This window comes from Urtica dioica, chromosome 4, assembly GCF_054948205.1.
Source record: "Urtica dioica subsp. dioica isolate 48M chromosome 4, U.dioica_male_clone48M_v1_H2, whole genome shotgun sequence".
NCBI lineage: Eukaryota > Viridiplantae > Streptophyta > Magnoliopsida > Rosales > Urticaceae > Urtica > Urtica dioica.
Genome location: NC_142759.1, coordinates 4,275,602 through 4,291,062, shown reverse-complemented (window position 1 = coordinate 4,291,062; position 15,461 = coordinate 4,275,602). Strand labels below are relative to the sequence as shown.

At 29.7% G+C, this 15,461-nt stretch overlaps 1 non-coding gene across 1 annotated transcript; it reads left to right on the top strand.

Moving 5' to 3' along the window:
* Positions 1-4,150: 4,150 nt before the first annotated feature.
* Positions 4,151-4,222, top strand: TRNAE-UUC (transfer RNA glutamic acid (anticodon UUC)). Its single transcript has one exon. It is a non-coding gene; the product is annotated as a tRNA-Glu (tRNA).
* The last annotated feature ends 11,239 nt before the right edge of the window (positions 4,223-15,461 follow it).

The window sequence follows — 15,461 nt, the reverse complement described above, 5'->3', positions numbered from 1 at the left end:
ACGCCAGTCTCAACGCGTTTGACGAATTAACGGCTTGATTAGAATTCAGATCTTGAGTTAATTATAAAAGAAATTACGCAAGTTGGACTCGTGGTTGCGTGTGTTCCAACATATTAAGCGAGCCTTATTAGGATTACTATAATACATATATCTCACGTTTTATTACTGTAACTGGAATTGAATAGCTTAGAAGAAACAAATCAACAAAAGTATCTGAATTATCCATACAAGAAAATAGTTAAGTAATGATCTACGTGTTGACCAATTCCTTAATTTTCTTATTTTATCATACCTATATTTGCGTACGCTTATACATGTATCTTGTGGCTTATTTAATATTTATCAATGAAAGCCAAAAGTCTCAACTAGCTATATTTACGCATCTCGCTTTGGAAGATATTAGTTTATTACATAGTCTCATGTACAAGTATTAATTCCGAAAATAGAATTATAATCATTTTTTTTTTAGTCTTACATTTACTTATCAACAACTTGTTGTGAGTTATGTCCCTCTCATCTTTACTTCGATTCGATGCCTCCGTATTTTAAAGTTCACTCAAGTTCGTCAATAGTTTCTATGCCGAAAAATAATTAGGGCAAAGGGGTCTAACTATAGTGTCACAAAATTTAGAATGGCAAGCCGTCAATAATTGATCAGACAAATACATTCTTATATTATCTTTGAGCTCTCTATCAATGCACTAACAAAAACTATATCCTAGTGATTTATACACACTTTTTGTTGGCTGTGGCGATCACGCAGTTCACCGTTGGTTAAAAAATAGACTATATTTATGTTCGTTTAATTTGTTATTAAAGGAGCTCCCGGATTTTAACCTTAGGGAATTTAAAATAACGATTTTTTAGAGTTTTTGGTGGTTTGAGAAAAGTTGGTTTCATGATTTTGGAAAAAACCGTTCCAACACCAAAGGTACTGTTGGTACAAATATATATATATATATATATATATATATGTATATATATATATATATATATATATTATTTTCTGGAGAGACTGGTTACCGACAAGTATTTCGTAGTTATTTGAAATACAACGATTGGATTTTGTTGAGATACCGATAGATATTTTGACCATTCAGAGCAAAAAAAAGATAGATATTTTGAACACCTTCGGAGGGGTTTTGTAAAGATTGATTTATGATTTACAAACAAAATTTGCAGGTTTGATTTATAACATAAAATGACATTGTAGGGATATAAACAATGATTTATATTTATCGATTTTATATTATTAAATATAAATGCAGTTCGCTAATATTAAATACAAAGGAAGATAATAATAAATAAATATTACAGTTTATATATATTTTAAACCATTATGATTAGATTTACTACTGGTAATCTAAAATATAAAGTATTATAGGTGGGCCCAAGCCCATAAGTTAGGCTCAAAGCCTATAATTCCATGAGTGTAGGCTCAAGCCCATAAGTTTTATTATATACATTTTTTCCTTACTTTACTTGAAAACTACCCAAACTATCTTATTTTAAAAAACGTTTTTCGGTAATGTCCCCCTTCTCATTCTTATATTGAGAAAATTTCATTTAATTCTGAGAATATCTTATTGTATAGTTTTTTTTCCTTTTTATTACAGCTTTATGTGACCTTTTATAACTGTTTACAATTTAGATTTTCTTTAATTAATTAAAGTTATAACGACTGAAATATCTGAAACTAAAGAAATAAGAAATTTCTGATATCTGTAACAGTTTAATACATTTAGAAATCTCTTTCCCCGCTTTAATTACTTTCCAGTAGTGATTTTTTGCTGACACTTTGGGCATCATCGTGGGTGATACTGAAAATAAATTAAAAAGATTAAAATTGTAATGAAAGAAACATAAAGAAACAAGACTAACTTGCTGGCAACTTCACCGACTATGCGACACGGCAACAGTGATAGACATTCATGTTTGTCTACCCATCGCCACCATTCACTTTTGTAATCATGTTTTGTCTTTGTTAAGGTACAATTACACGTACTTTTTTTTTTTTTTTTATAAACCCCCCACCGTAGAAAAACTTCAACAATTGCGATTGGGTTCTCTTTTACTGTTTTGTTTTGTTAGATCATTGTCTTTAAGAGACATCTCGTCATCGGACTCGTATTAGAGAATTTGTGTTTAGATATAATTTAAAAGGAATACAAATATACACTTGAATATGTCTGTGATGTGCTTAGTAAAAAAAAATCACTCTCTCCACGTACGTATATCGAGACAAATAGACAATGGACAATGGCATTGTTTATTTATTTATTTAATATTATCTATTCTCTTTTAGTTGAGCTGTCTCTAGTCCAATTTAACATTACGTCCTATTTTTTTTTTCTCACATCCGCTTCATTAGACTATACTTGCTCATTTGAACGAAATGTGAATCCCTTTTTGCCACTAGATTGGAGAAGGAAAGAGAGAGACTAGGAATTCATTTTTGAGGTCCCGATTGTTACCACAATGAAGTTCGATAGAATTGAAAGCTCCAAAGAATGAGAAACAACATGTTGAAGCAATCATCTCAAATAACACAACAAACGCTCAGAATGACTATTCATATCATTTCACTTAAATGTGTCTGTGGATTGTATTCGATGCATTATTTGAGACATGGCCTTGCATTTCAAAGTATTCATATTACAATAATAACATTAAAAGATAGTTGTGAGACGAAACGCCCCACCTAAGATCCAAGTAGATAATATGTTCACCTCTGCAATTGTCAATGTCATCATTATTGATATTGTAGATTTAATTATAACTTCAATTTATTTTCATTTTTTAACACTTGTAAATTATAAGCATAGAAATAACCTGAAAAACTACTACGAAGACCTAAAACGACTAGTCTAGCCGAGATGAGAGCTGTAAGAAAACCAACAAGACCGGGTGTAGGGGTTAACCTACTCGAGAGTTGCCAACACAACCTCTTATCTCAAATATAGATTACAACTTAAGGATGACATCGAACTTCCTCACTAGAGAAAACAAAATCTAATAAATGACTTTCCGCTTCCGAAAGAGGCCAAAAGATGGACCACCTTCCTAACATCCATAGATTAAGTGTAATCCCTTGGCGGATTGGAAGCTCATAAAGTTGAGGCCGATAAACAATATATGAGATCTTTGTGTCAAAGATTTGGAGAATGGGATTCCAACAAAACCACGGGAAAATGCTCATATACCCGACAATAAGATATCATCAACTGGCAACTAAAACCCATAGTAGAAACCAAATAGTAAGACGAGGAAACCCTAGACACAAACAATACAAAGAAACCCCTAGACACAAACAATGCAAAATATTGCATCAAAAGAAAAAAAGAAGTAATACAAAACTTATAGCCCCATATTTTTATACGAAAGATATATAGTGCAGAAAACCCATGGGGTCGATCAAAATCACATGCTCGTGGTGGTAGAATTCCACGTACCGTTTTTCAATATGGATTGTGTTATCTTACCCTTATTTAGATCTAGGAGTGTGTGTTTTTTTGCTAGTAAGTTAGGTCTTCATTTCACATTTGTGCGCGTTTTTCCCACGAGGTTCATATTGAATCTTAAGAGTTCATCATAATTTGAATCGAAGACTTTGGATTGTTTGCCGACCTCAAATACGGGTGTCAAACTTGCAAGAGTGTCTCCTCTTTGGAAGTTGAAAGCTTTTTCTTAACTGATTTTTGTTTGGTTGTTTGATCTTGATGTCATTTTTGGTTATGTATTTTTTTCTTTTTTGTTTTTGAGGTAGGGAGATGTCATGACGAATCCCAATTAAGTTAGGTATTGTGGTAGGTCTCGTTGGTTATTTGTCGCATAGAGTAGTTGATTTAGTCTTGTAAAGAGCTTTGTGGTATTTTCAATTTTTTCGTATTGTTGTATTCATTATGAGTAACCTGAATAAACCGGCGAAAGTATAATAAAAGAGGTTGAACAAAAAATTGTAATAAATAACTGTCAGATACTTGTTTCGTTCAAATAAAATATCATATTAGAAATCGTTGCAATAACTATGAATAGTAAAGTTATGCATCACCAAAATGAAAACCGTTGCAATAATTTTCATACAAGTCTTATAAGATTTGTTTTTGGAAGATTATTTGATATTTTTAAATTTGAACGATGTTACACAAGTTCCGATGTCGTCCAGCGGTTAGGATATCTGGCTTTCACCCAGGCGACCCGGGTTCGATTCCCGGCATCGGAAATTCATTTTTTTAGATTTTAACTTCTTTGCAAAATATTATCGTGATGTAAAATATTTGCCGTTTCCAAAAGATATGATTCACCAACACCCCATGCTTAACCGTGTAAAGAATTCAGTTAGCACACAAAAACACACGAAGCCTCGTGAAGCATGATATGCTGAGTCATAATCGACGATAATTATCTTTTAAATATATTATTCTACGATCACCCTCGAATTTGCGTAGTTCCAAAGCAGATAATTAGATAGCAACGACAAAATTTTATGACTGATTGTTGTTTGTTTGTTTTTTTTTTTTTTTATATATATATATATATATATATATATATATATATATATATATATAAATATATGCTAAAAGACTAATAGTTGGATTAGGACGTTGAAACGTCTTTTATTTCTGAATATTTAAAGGCCCTGTGTCTTTCGGTAAAGAACCAGCCCAAAGACCAATATCAAGTAGTAGCGCTGAGAAGCAAACACAATTTAATCAATGGTCCAACATTATATATATATATATATATATATATATATATATATATATTATATATATGTATATATTATATATATATGTATGTATGTATGTATGTATGTATGTATATGTATTTCTCTTTCCAACTCAAGCATGAAGTGATCCTCACAATATAGTGATTCATCATCTACTCATTGGCATTAGTGTTTTCTTTTCCTTCTTCTAATTATATATGATTTACCTAATAAATCATGCCAATTTGCTACATCTAGCAAAGACTTGATCATCAATGATATTATATTGTGTATATACGCGTAAATATGGCCTTTTGTTGTGAATACAGCCAATTATTAAAGTCATGATAAATTGATGCTTATATAGAAGTTTGTCAGCATACGAGTCCGTTCAAGTTGGTCATGGCATCAATGCTATTAGAATATATATATATATATATATATATATATATATATATATATATATATATATATATATTTAATTTGTGATCGTCTTCTTATCTTGGCTGAGTTCATCATGGCTTCTCTACCTATTATCCATCCTCCTAAATCATTCCTTTTAAAATTAGAAACAATAATGATCGCGATGCAATGATTTATGAGTAAAAATAAATCATGTGGACGTAGTTTTGTTTCAAACAATATATTCAAAATCATTATAACTCTTAGGTTTATCGCCCCAAACCCTATATTATAATCATTTTTCAATTTATCCATCTGAGGGTCAATGGTATTTTTTAATAGAATTCTTTTTAATATGAGGGTCAATGGTTTTTAACCATGTAGTGTAAGCTTATTTTTTATTATTATATATGAATTAAGGATAAATTGTCACAAATAATGTGGAATCGATAATTTGCATATTTATAACTATTTTTTTTTCTTTTTGGCGGATATAAATCGTTTCTCAAAATACTAACTTAAAAAAAAACGATATAATATTAATAATAATTTAGGGCTCCTAGATAATCCTAGTAATATACCAAATGAAAAAATCATAGCTTTACAAAATAGTCGATCTTACGTGTTAAAACTTAAAAACTACAAATTTTACTTTATTCATTGACATTGCAGCCATACAACACATTCAAGTGTACTTTAATTGACCGGAATGTGAAGCTGTTGTTATTTTGTTAAGAAGTTTGTCCAATGCAATCAATTTATCATACATGTGAATAACTTATAGATAATAGTTATGAAAAAAACAAAATTATTTTTTACAAAATTTAATTCATCAAACAGTTTTTACCAAGCAAACCCAGTAGAACTATTTTTAGCATATTTCCTGTTTTTACAGGGTTTGCTTTTGACTGATTTAACTAGGCCTTTTCTTATTAAAATAAAAAATAAAAAAATCCAATGACATCCTAAAAATGTTCATGTAAATTTGTCCCCCTCGCCATGTGATTTTCTCAGCAGCAAAGCAATAAATTAACAGCTATATATACCTAAGGAAAATGGATAGATTGAGAATTAATACAACATTATTGTTACCTAAAACATTAAAATAAAAGGAATTATGCTGGGAATCGTACTGCACAAATTTTTATTTAGAATATATCAGAAATATGGTATTTTAACTTTGGGGTTTTTGGATTTGATTCCTTAGAAGTGACTAATATATATGAGCATGATTTGAGGATTGAAATTAAAACTTACTTCAATATATATATAATATGCTTGAAAGAGAGACGAACAAATCGTTTCCGGGAAAGAAATATAATTAAAATGGATGGAGAATACAAAGTATTGCTCCTACCGTGTTGACTTATAGAGGATATAATAAAATTACTAATAATAACACCAAGAATATATTCTACAATTGCAAGGCGGAGAATGCGAAATCTATATTATCTTCAGACTCGTAAAATAATAATGTTGCAAAGAAAAATATAACGATAATACATGAATTGCAAGGACGGACATTTTGGTTCCTCCAATCTAATCTGATACTAGTTTGTTCATGTTGCATTACAACATATATGGTTCAGAGAAGCCAATCGGATGTATAGTAAGAGGAATAAAGCATTAGGAATCTAGCTAGGATGATCTAGATCTAAAAAATATATAGATGTATCACTTCTTTCTATTTCATTACGATATGGCCAATGACGGATCTAGAAAAGCTTACCAGGGACAAATTTGAAAAAAAAAGCAAGGGGCTAATTTGAAAAAATAAATTTCAAGTTGGACTAATTTGTGAACTTTTAGGGTAATTAAAAAAAATGAGCTCAAAATGTTAAAAAAAAAATTGAGGGGGGTCACGTAGGCCCCATGTAAATCCGTCACTAGATATGGCAACCGAAGGAAAAAAATGGTTCAAATTATATTTTAATTGACATTTATTTAGTAATTAGAAAATAATCACACTTATTATTTACTATGAAAAATATAAAGTACCCTATAATCGATTTTAATTTTAAAAAAAATAAATAATATTAGCTTTTTATTTTGGGTGATTTAGTTAAATAGTCAATTTAAAATATTGTATTTGCAAAATAGTCATGTTTTGTCTAAAATTAATGAAATAGCTAAACTGCGCTATAACCACGTTTCAAAAACTTTTTTGACCATTGGATTAATTTTTTTTAAATGATAAATTGTTTAAAATAATTGTCAAAAAAATTAAATATTGGTGTAAAAAAACAAAATTAACAACGTAATTTTGACTATTTTATTGAAAATTTCAAACTTTGAATATTTTGCTATTCAATTAACTTTAAATGGATATTTGGTATCATTTTTCCTTTTATTTTTAAAAAAAAAAATATTCGTAAACAAGTAATTACGATTGCCAATTTTGATGAAAGACTTCTTTATATGATATAATTTCGATCCCTAAAATAATAGATAATGGTGTAAGAAAGCACACAGGGGTGTTGTTGATCAGTGTCAGGTTCCGATGAATTGAAACCAAAGGCTCATAGCCAATCGATCACACAAACAACTCTTTTAGAAGCACCTCTAAGATTGATTGGCATTTTCAAGTGATCGAGACAGAACACTCGTACAAGGGAGACTAACCCAAACTATATTGGGACAAAAGCGATGGGTAACCACATGATTTACAAATAAACTCATAAGCATTGATACAACAATATCTAGACTCGAACTTAAACCCAAATAAGAAATAACATCAAAACAAAATGTAGCACAATTGAACAATACAACGCAATAAATCTTGACAATAATACTAAAACTCGTTAGTCATTCTACGTTTGGACGAGACAAGGAAGCAAAACACCATCGAGAGCAACAGCGATTCGCTAGTTCCCTTCGACCACCATTGACTCGGGAGATTCTATTGCATTGAGATACGACTTTGTTAATGTCCCTCCCCCAAGATCTGTGATAAGTCGTCGAGAAGACTCTCCCCGATTGTCATTCACAGTCTTGGGGAGAAAGACCGCTTTGGCCGCTAGGGAATTTCTCAAGAAAAAAACCCTAGAATGAGAAAGCATGAGAGAAGAGAACTATTTCGTTCCTAAAAAAATATTTAGTTGCATGACAATTTTTTAATTAGAAAATAATAACAATTAATATTTGATTTTATTTGCGTATTTTTCACCCTCTCTCTCTCATTCTATTTTTCTTTTACCTTAATCCATAGTCACGTATCTGTTTATAACTTTTAATATTAATCTATATATATATATATATATGTAATGGTTATATATAGTAGTTTATATAACATATAACCACAAATTCCTAATTAGTATTTTTCACTTGTTTATAATGACTTATGGCAGCTTAGAGCATCTTTAATGGTTTGTAACTTAATAATTGTGAGGACTTACTAGCAATTAACAAAAGTTGTAAGCTAGTTGCTTACCATTATTTTGCACTTTATCTATTAGCTTAACTAAGTTATTTTGCTTAACTAAGCTACTAGCTTAGCAAATTAAATGGACCAATTTTTTATTTTATTTATTTAATAAGTGGAAATTGAATAGAAAATAATAATAAAATATTAATTATTGACATATGGGATAAAGTTAAGCTAGGAGAGTGATTTAGCTTACCAATAGAGAACAAATTTGCTTAAATTAGTTGTAGCTTAAATTGCTTATGTGGCAAGTTAAGCAAATATGATATTTGCTTACCATTAAAAAGCTCTAACAATCATTTAATATTGAATAGATCAAGGATCTTAAGTTTATCCATAAATAATTGAAAAATATGTATATATAATTGTTCATTTATTTTATTTATCAATATAATGGTTAATATTGGGTAAACACATCATGAAAAGAACAAATATATAACCAACAAAAATGATGACTCGCACGTAGATAAACAATAAACATAGAATTAACCAAATACACTATTATGTAATCTATGATCCTTCGTGACTAAAAATAAAAGCGTAGAAGACAATTTTTTCTTGAATTTTCTCTTTTTTGATATTTAAATATTAATTAATTTTTTATAAGAATGAATTTGATTACCCAATTAAATAAGGCTATATTAAGTACAAAATATTTAGCTTTATTTTCCACCGCTATTAAATCGACTAATTTATAATTATTAACTTAATGTTGACTAAAATGTAATTGACAAATTTCTGGTGACTAAGTTATTTATATATTAGAAACAAAATAATGAGTTGCATTGAAATGGTGAATTGAAACCATAGTTCTATTTTTTTTACGGTTTCACTAAAAATTCACTGAAATATTAATAAATACTTGACAAAAAAATTCCTTTTTCAATTTTTATTGAAAAATAATTTTCAGACGTAATTTATATCTTATTACACTCCTTTCGATTCTTTTATACTAAACTTTGTCGTCATGCATCTATTCTGATTTGAGAATCTATAAATTTTTTCTCCTTTGGAAAGTTATATAGAACAAACATTTCTGGAAAAAAGAAGAAGTATAAATATCGAGTTTGAAGAGAAATTAACAAATGATGGACATGTTAATGGCCATATAAGCAATAATTGCTTATGGTCGTTTTCAACTTTGATATGAAAGTGTAAACATCAGAACCATCTAAAATAATTGTTCTGGTGACGTCTGAAAATTTGTATTAACCTTAATGTGAAAACATGGATCGTCAATTAAATTATCAAAGTGGCTAACCACCAATTTTATTAAATACTCTCGTCTGTATTCTCCGACGCTCATTTCTCTCTGTTTTATTCAAAATGCTTAGTGCTTTACTTATAGCTATAAATGGTGGCAATTAGTTGCGTATATAGTGAAGTTGCTAAGCATTCTTAGTGCAAAAGACAAAGCTAAGGAATTCCAGGTCATCAGCGTACTGAATTTTGATTGATTATTCTCCTTAATACGGACAAATCGTCACGTTTGCATGGAAAATGGAATATTATTTATTGATGCTCTTTATTTCTTCGTTTCATAATGGCAAAATAAATTAATAAAATTGCGAGAGATTGAGACGCACCATCTATAATTACCCGTTGAATTGATTGACCAATTATTAACATAAAATCATCTCTCGTAGAAAAAATGAAAAATTGATCACAAAAGAATTTGTGAGTTATAATATATATATTTTTTTTCCAGGTAACACGTACCACTTACTAGTTTGTATATATTCTTGCCTTCTTGGGGTCCTCGATCGACTGAAATCGAAGGAAAAATAAACTATATCTCATATCCAAAGGTCATATCTAAATAATATAATTATAAATTACACCGATCAAATATCTGGCGGTACAAATTATAATATATTTAAATCAACATGATTGAAATATAAAAAAAAATACAAGAAACATGAAATGAAATTCTCCATTGGAGACACTCTCAATTGATGCTCGCTTGCATGACTAAGACAAACTCGCAATTGCGAGAATGACAACAGCACTCTCGTTGACAACAGACTCGGTGGAAAACCAATGAAAACAGTGAAAATAAAATATACCTAAGCATAAACATTGTTCCTTCAGTCAATTTTTTTTCCCGTTGGTCTAGACTACCAAAAACTAGAGTCTTCCTAATCCTAACCCAAGAGAAGCAACGACGGTGGAAATTTGAAACTTCATATTGTTTTTCTTTTTTCCTAAGATAGGTTCTATGCAAAAGCACCAATTTATTATCTTGGTTTAAACCACTACAGCACTGGGAGAAAGGACATACGGGGTTTTTAAATATTATATAGCGTTTAAATAATTAAAATATAATCTTATGAATAAAAAGTAAATATCTTTTTATCAGGCACCTTCAATGGTGGACGAGAAGTAAAATAGAACGCAACTAGATATTTAAGAAATATAAATATAACTTAAAAACTGAAAGACTGCGTATTATTTTAAATTCATATTAAATTATTGAGAATGTTTAGTTCTCTCTCAAACTTTGTACCATTATTAAGGTTTATTAAATTAAGATTAGAATTTGATCATAAAAGATCAAGATTTGATGAGATAGCAGATAATATTCAGGTATCTTCACTCATCCATCAGTCAGATTACATACACAAACAAAAAATATGTAGTTGGCTACGGTACCTTAAAAAATTAAGTTTAACACGAATAAATAGTATAATATCAATAATTCATTTTGTTTCATAAATATTATATATATAATTATAATAATAATGCTATTGGTTTATATATTTAATAAAACACGTGAATCTCAAGTTCCCGAACAGGTATTTCTACAAGTAACATGATTAAGAAGTATTTTTATTATTCCTTAAGGATTTGGTATGATATTTTATAACCTAATAATATTGGATTTAATTGTATAGAAGTAGTTTTTTGCTATAGCGGAAAAAACAACATCGACCCTCAAAACAATACAAGCTTCACAGCAGGGAAGGTGCCGTGTCCGTTGTTCCATGCATGCACCTTTCATCTCGAAATAAGACTTCATTTAGAATCCATTCAAATTTATATATATAGTGTCCTCATTTTCCTATTTTCTCATTTTTCTCTCTTTTGTTCTCTCATTTTTTTATCGATAGGTGCATTTATGCGCGTTAAACTCTTATTTTTCGGCTTAAACTTCACGCATTCTCGAGTGATTTTAGTGTATTTAATCTGTTTGTAAGTGATTTTCAGGATTGAAGGAATATTTTAGTGTTAACGATGTTATTGGGTCGTGGCGTAACGTTTCGGGGCAATCAAAGATGATTTAGATACTTTTGGGCAATTTATTAGAGCGAAACATGAAGCACAACGTCCTCTTCTGCACGATTTTGAGATTTTTAATTGAAAATTTTGGATGATCCAGTTCCATAATTAGATAGAGCTTTCTCATATTTATTTGCAAAAATCGGAGATCGGAGCAAGAAGTTACGGCCGATTCAAAATCACTGCGCAACTGTCAAATTTCACCGCGGCCAAAAAACATTTATCATAAAATTATTCTTCAAACATTTAGAACTTGTCATTATAAAATAATAATTATAAAAAAAAATAAATCGAACTTATTTTAACCAAACAAAAAAAAAACTCACCATTTATCATGCTCAAATTTTTAATTAACAATGCTGTTGGAAAACAACAATAGGGATCGAAAATAATATTTTGAAAGAAGCTTTTGTTGCGATCAGACAGAACAACAAAATTTCTTATCTCCGGACCAAAATTCTAATAAAATCTGAATAAATTGTCCGTTCTGAAAACGTAAAAAATTTATAAATTAAAATAGAACTTCCAGTCAAGTATTGTTAAAAAAAGGTGATATATATATATATATATATATATATATATATATATATTTTAAATACAACCATACGAACTATTCATGGAATCGGTGGGATGTTCCTTTTCGATTTGAACCAGAACAAAAATTCTAGTTTTGCTGTGGAAGCGAGAGAAACATTCCAATCGTCAGGGACAAAGCCAGGATTTCATTTTAGGGGGATAATTTGTAAAAAAAATTCAGGAGGGGCTAATTTGTAAATTTTAAGGGAAAAAATTGTAAAAATAAAATGAAAAGTGCGTAAAAAGTGCAAAAAAAAAAAAATTGAGAGGGGGCTATAGCTCCCTTCAGTTACACCTGGCTTCATGCCTACCAATCGCCCACGTTAATTCTAAGCAGAACGCTTAACAAGATAACTGTTTCATACATAGCTATAGAGGTTTGATTGTGATTTCTGAAATTTTTTGTCCTTCTAATCTTTGTGGTTACCTTATAGTAAAATGCGAGGGGAATCCACAGTCGAATATCCATTACTATGATTTATTTAGCCTAAAACGACGTGTAATAACAGTAGCTTATGACATCGGCATTCATATATTACGTCCGTTCTTTAAATTACATTTTATACATTTCTAATTTGATTTGGTTGCGTGCATTCTCATGCATGTATAGGCTATATACATTACAAATTATATGTACACGTCCAGTATAGTTGGCTATAATCTTATCTGTCTTTTTCTTTAAGTTTTTATATAACTTCTAACACACACTAATCACGATTTAACACACATTGTTCATTTAATTTTATAAAAGAATAAGGACACGACACGAGTATCGTGCTTTTTTGGTCCTTAAACTACAAGATCAGTTTCATCTCCCGGGGCTTGTATATCTACAGCTACCATAGTGAAAATATATGTATACATTTGTATGCAACATAAATATTTTGCATAATAATTGTTGAAAACTAGATCACTAGCTATCTTCTTCTTTGTTACCCCCCAATTACTACCATATGTACCATTTGCTTTAAAACTTCGTTAAAAAGAGGCATATTGCTTATAAGTGCAATTAGCTCAACTTGTCGATATGTCATGCAATAATACAGCTGTATTTACATATAAAAGTAGCTAATGACTAATATTTTGCCTCTTTATTTTGAAAATTGATTTAGGGTACTTATAGTAAATGTCAACTACGGTAGTAACGTACAAAATTTAAAGAACAATCATTTAAGCATCTATCTGTGAAAAACTATATTGTACGTATAACTAGGTATGGCTCAAGCTAGTGAGGCTATCGTTGGTTCAAATGTTAAGAAAGGTTGACGATTAATTTCTTATTAAACAGAGGTTATTAAGCGGACCAACGTTAATTTGTTCATTAAATTGTTAAATTTTGGTAAAAGTGTGTTAGGGTTTTCAGTAGTGAGTTAGAAAGGCTAATATGTAAAAGAAAAAAGAAAATAATATCAGGTGAGGCACTTTGTAAATTTTTAATATAAAATAAAAGGAAAAAAAAAATAGTAAAATATCTGAAACACTTTAACTCGTGTCCATCTCCAAGGCAATGGACCATTTTCATATTTTTTTTTCTCTCTCTACCCTAGAATTTCAAGTCATGAACCATTGTTGACTAAATTTAGTATCCAACAATTTATTTGCAATTATTATAAATAAAGTTCTTGCAGAATTTAAAGCTCGTTCATGCGCTATCTTTTGGATTTTAGTCGTTATAAGTTGCGTTTTTTTGTTTTTATTTGGGGTAGGCTTTTTTTACTCTAACGACTAAAATTGGGAACAAATTTCAAAGGGCAAAATCTTAAAGGCTCCATAGTCCATATCGAGAGAATAAATTATGAGCTTTAAAAAAGCGTCAAACAGTGACAACGTGGACAAAGAAGACTGCAGACAGAGAGAGAAAGAGGGAGAGAGAGAGAGAGAGAATATATATATTTATATATATGTGGCGACACGTTTGCGTATATTTCATACACATCACCTTCCCCGGTTATGTCTGACTTGCCAACCCAATTTCTAGCCTTGACAACTATATTTATGGCGTTTGACATTCATTAAGCGTGATCAACTATTTCCTTCTATTTTTATTTACTACTATATGTCTTTTGACTCTCAATAGATATATCCAGTACACGTTTTAAATATTTAGATTTTGCGAATTTAAAAAGGGAAGAAAAAAAAAATCTCTATTCTCTATTTTGTCATAGACAATCTCATCCTGAAGTCCCAAATTCACCGTTGTTGTATTAAAATGACCAGTTTTATCTACTACTCTAGATATATAGAAAATAACTTATACAATTTACACGTTGCTAGCTATTCAGTATATTTTAACTAATCGTGATAACTGATAAGTTTCATACGTACGTAACCAATTACCCTACGCTGGCTACTTACTAACTTTTGATATGTGATATCTTATTTGACCCTAATTAATACGCAAATAAAATAACAATATATATTAGATTGTAGCTAGTAAATTCTTTAAACCCCAATTTTTTAACAAAATACTCCAAAACTTAAACCATGCAGACTGTTTAGAGCAGGTATACAGAGTTGTTATACCTTTGAAATGGAGGGTGCTGCATGCACCACGTAACTTATCAATATCTATAGGCAATTTGCGCAGATGCTATTTTTTTTTAATGGGAACGCATATGCTATTTTAATTGGCTTTTTATCATTTAGTGTTCTTTCCTAATTATGAAACTTGGTGTGCCAATATAAGATGAGAAATCCGACTTTTTATAGTAATTGTAAAATATCCTTGGGATAAAAATGAAGGACCTATATCAAATAGTCAAATATATATATAGCTACTAAATAAAATTTATAATTAATACTATTCAAGTATCCTGTATCAAATAGTCAAATATATATACATATATATATATAGCTACTAAATAAAATTTATAAATAAAACTATTCAAGTATTAGCGATATACAGCTCGAATCACGCTTATATTTCACAAAGTAAGATAGATGCACCTTGTCTTATTTTGTACTATTTTCTTAATTATTAGATAGTTTAAATTTTAATGTAAGAGTATAAAATATCTCTCTATATATGTATTATTACTATCCTTAAAAATACTCTAGAGTTCTCTCTCTTTC